General features: G+C 39.1%; 1 pseudogene across 1 annotated transcript; it reads left to right on the top strand.

The window, feature by feature from the left end:
- Positions 1-713: 713 nt before the first annotated feature.
- Positions 714-4,273, top strand: LOC143593474 (cation/H(+) antiporter 18-like; annotated as a pseudogene). The gene is made up of 4 exons (XR_013146107.1): positions 714-901; positions 1,143-2,144; positions 2,639-3,232; positions 3,627-4,273. The product of XR_013146107.1 is annotated as a cation/H(+) antiporter 18-like (transcript).
- The last annotated feature ends 481 nt before the right edge of the window (positions 4,274-4,754 follow it).

Genomic DNA, 4,754 nt, shown 5'->3' with positions numbered 1-4,754 from the left:
TATGGGAATCTAAAGTTCTGTCTTTTGTATAAATTTACATTTTACCTAATTAGGCTAAGTGTAATGAGGCGATTTGTGAGGGCGACAGGGGCGATTTTGGGGGGGGGGGGGGGGGGGGGGACACCGCCCCCGGGCGATTTTTGAGCGAAATGGGGCGGGGGGCGAGAGGGATTTGTCGCCGGAAGGAGAAAGGGTTTATTATTATTATAATCCTATGTGTGGGTGTGTGTATATATATATATATAATCCTATGTGTGGGTGTGTGTGTTGTATATGCATATATATATATATATTAGTATTTCTAGCACCTACATGACACCTTAAAAACAAATTCCCATCCCTTACTGATTGGGCGCCACACGGCGCAAAACGCCCCAATTTGTAGCCCCTCCACTACGCATAGCCTTAGTAACAAGTTATATCTTAGTGCAAGATCCAAAATTGGATTATGGGTCAACACCCACAAGAATCAACTTTGGTTCTCTTGTTATTCTATTGAATTAGCTACCTACTTATGGTTAATTACTTTGTTTGTTTAATATCTGAAACTTAAAACCTGGTATATGTATGTTATTTTTATGCTAAGTGTATTTGTAATTTATGTAAACACTACTCTTTAATGAATGAAATAGTAGTTAATTACTAATAAAAGATTTGTGATTTATGTGAATGCAGGCTGTGACGTAAAAACTTATTGTTTATCGACGGGCAAAATGGTCTCCAACATGACATGCAAACCGCCTATGAAGGCTACATCAGAAGGGGTGTTCCAAGGCAACAATCCACTTGATTTTGCACTCCACTTGTGATTATACAAATATGCATGGTTCTCGTGCTCACTCGCGTTCTTGCGTACCTTTTGAAACCGTTACGAAAGCCTCGAGTCATTGCTGAAATCATTGTAAGTTTTTATTATCTTTAGTATAGTATATTTTCTTGTTTAAGCAACATGTTAATGAGTTTGTGCACAGGTATTAGATTTGACTTAGTGATTATTTATTATATTACTTTGCTTAAATAAGTATATATAACTAATAAAAATATAACTAATGTGACCATTAACAAAGTCATACAATACGTCTGATAATTGTTTACGTCCAACTTATGTAACTCAATGTATGATGTTACTTTTGTTTTTCCAGGGTGGAATTTTACTGGGTCCGTCTGCTCTATGCCGAAACACAAACTACCTCCACGCAGTTTTCCCTAAAAGGAGCCTACCGGTTTTGGACACATTAGCCAACCTCGGGCTTCTATTCTTTCTCTTTCTAGTTGGACTCGAGCTTGACTTAAAGTCCCTTAGACGGACCGGGAAGAGAGCCTTGTGCATAGCCATGGCTGGAATATCCCTTCCGTTCGTCTTAGGGATCGGTGTCTCCTTTATCCTTCGTGGGACCGTCTCCGAAGGGGTCAACCCAGGCCCGTTTATCGTGTTCATGGGCGTCGCAATGTCCATCACCGCGTTCCCCATGCTAGCGCGTATCTTGGCAGAACTCAAGCTTTTGACCACAGATGTTGGTAAAATGGCCATGTCAGCAGCTGCAGTCAATGACATAGCAGCTTGGATCCTACTCGCCTTAGCTGTCGCCCTCTCGGGCACTGGGCGGTCCCCACTTGTGGCAGTTTGGGTTTTCTTATGTTGCGCGGGTTTCATTGTTTTATGCTCATTTATCGTCCCACCAATTTTCTAATGGATGGCTTGTAGGTGCCCCGAAGGTGAGCCCGTGGACGAGCTATACGTTTGCGCCACTTTGGGCGTCGTTTTAGCAGCGGGTTTTTGTACCGATACTATTGGGATTCACGCGCTTTTCGGGGCTTTTGTGGTGGGTGTGCTTATCCCAAAAGAAGGCGCGTTCGCAGGGGCATTAGTGGAAAAAGTTGAAGATCTTGTTTCGGGTCTATTTCTACCGCTTTACATTGTGTCAAGCGGGTTAAAAACCGATGTGACGTCGATTAAAGGGGCCCAATCTTGGGGCTTACTTGTGTTGGTCATATGCGCGGCTTGTTTTGGGAAGATTGGTGGGACCGTCGGGGTTTCTATGTTGTGTAAAATACCGTTCACCGAGGCGGTGGCGCTCGGGCTTTTGATGAACGCTAAAGGATTGGTTGAACTCATTGTTCTAAATATCGGGAAAGACCGTGGGGTATACATTCATGTTTAATATGTGTTTATGTACCTTTTGTTTTTAGTCATTTAGGGGGTGTTTGGCCTAGCTTTCTTAACCAAGCTTATAGTTTTTTTAGCTTTTTTTTTATAAAATAAGCTTAACTTGGTGTTTGGCTTAGCTTTTTAAGCTTATGCTTATTAGCTTATATAAGCTCATTTGAAGAAGCTTATTTGATAGAAGCTTATTTATTTAAGGGTGTAAATTACCCATTTGGCCTCAAATGGTGGTGGATTAGTAATTATTACTCTAACAAATTAAAAATGTTGGATTTAACAACTTATTAAGACACATAATTAACTTGTAGAATATAAGTTAATCCAAACACTTAAAAAGAGCTTATCAAATAATAGAAAATAAGCTATAAGCTAATTTTATATATAAGCTTAAGCTTAAAAATAAAAGCTAGGCCAAACACCCCCTTACTGTTATATCTTTTTATAACTTTTAAAATACGATGTTTTACTTTTCAGGTGCTAAATGATCAAACTTTTGCCATATTGGTTTTAATGGCGCTTGTAACGACATTTATCACAACGCCTTCGGTGATCGCGGTGTACAAGCCCGCGAAAAAGCCCTCAAAGTCGGAATACAAGCACCGAACAATTTACCGAAAGGGGTTCGCAACGGGGCCGTTTCGTATGTTTTTCACTTTCCATGGAATAAGTATGTTTTTCACTTTCCATGGAATAAGAAACCTACCAACAATGATTAACCTTATTGAAGCCTCGCGTGGGACCGGGAAGAAGGAAACGCTTACGGTTCACGCAATGCACCTTATGGAGCTTAGCGAGCGCTCTTCGGCTATACTAATGGTTCACAAAGCGAGGAAAAACGGGTCCCCGTTTTGGAAGAAAAGTACACAAACCGATTCAGAACAGATCGTGGTGGCTTTCGAGACGTTTGAGCAGCTGAGCAAAGTATCGATCCATCCCACGACCGCCATTTCGGCTGTTTCTAGTATGCATGAAGATATATGTAACGGGGCCGAGAGTAAGAGGGATTCTCCCGTTTCATAAGCATTTGAGACTAGATGGTCATCTCGAGATGACCCGAGCTGAATACAGGTATGTTAAAATGTTAACGGTGTTAAGTTTAAAAGAGTTTGACCTGTAAACGTTATTTAAAATAGCGTTTATAAGGCGAAGTGAGTTCATTCATCAACACTTAATACAATAACAATGTTTTCAATATCATAGATTTAACCAATTTTTGTTGTATAAATGATTAAATGGGTAAATATAATATATTTAGTAGGTGTAAAACTTAATCTACTTATATCATGTTATTGATATTAATATATTATAATGATATAAGAAGTTGTATTGCAATTGTATTACTAATATATTATCTAAACAAGTTTTCACTGATAAAATAAATATATGAAAAAACTGAAATAATAATATTAAGAGTTTATATAAGTAGGGTGTTGCTAAATTATTATTATTTTTTTAACTGCAGGCATGTTAACCGAAAGGTTTTAGAGCACGCGCTGTGTTCGGTTAGCATCTTAGTGGACCGCGGGTTTGGTGGGAGTTCACATGTTTCCGCGAGCAACGTTGACTCACTCGTGACAGTTTTGTTCTTTGGTGGTCATGATGACCACGAGGCGTTAGCTTATGGGGCCTGTATGGCTGAGCATCCGGGGATCAATCTAGTCGTGGTCCGGTTCATTCTGGACCGTGATGTAACCCAGTCAGACTCGGTTAGTGTCGATATCGATGGACAGGACAACATCAAAGCCATGTCAATGGATGATGACGTCATTGGTGAGTTTAAGGAAAAAATATTAAAGGGAAGCACAAACAAATATGTAGAGAGAGTGGTTAAGAATTCAACCGAGGCGATTGAGGCGGTTCGTGAGCATAGCCGAAGCAACTTGATATTAGTCGGGAGGATGCCCGAAGGCGAGCTAGTGGCGTCATTGAGGAAAAAAAGTAAGTGCCCCGAGATGGGGCCCGTCGGGAACCTTTTAATCTCGCCCGAGATGAATATATCGGCTTCGGTGTTGGTGGTCCAACAATACCATACTAATCTTTCAATGCATTCTCTCGCATCTTTAAAAGAAGATGAAGTCACTACTGATTAATATGACTCCAATTAAAATATGTTTTTATCATGACCGACCCAGTATAACTATTTGAAATGGATGTAGACCAGGTAGGCTCTATCAGTTCTAGTTATATGAAATGGGAACAAGTTACAAATGTTGGGATGGCAGACTTTGTGTAAATCTTTTCTTTTATGGACCATCAAATGGATTTTAATTATGCTAGATTATTGTATACATTTTCTGCTTTAAACAACAAGTGAATTTGATTGTTTGGGTGTCTTCTTGAGATTGAGATAATTTATTTTTTCTTACTTGGGTTGAAAATAAAGTAAAATGCTAATATGAAAACTTTTTAATATATTTGAACAATCTGTACATTTAAGGTGGTATGAACGCATCATTTTACGTAAAATTTTATGTTACGGTAGAAACTCGATAAATTAATACTTGATTATTTAATAAACTCTCTAAAATAATATTTTTTGCCGGTCCTGACTCGGGGATAGGATGTTAATTTAATAATTCGCTAAAATTAT

Source organism: Bidens hawaiensis, unplaced genomic scaffold (assembly GCF_021521415.1).
Source record: "Bidens hawaiensis isolate Kalapana, Puna unplaced genomic scaffold, B.hawaiensis_p1.1 tig00042255_1, whole genome shotgun sequence".
Taxonomy (NCBI): Eukaryota; Viridiplantae; Streptophyta; class Magnoliopsida; order Asterales; family Asteraceae; genus Bidens; species Bidens hawaiensis.
Note: the sequence above shows the minus strand (reverse complement) of the source record. Positions and strands in the feature narration are given on the sequence as shown.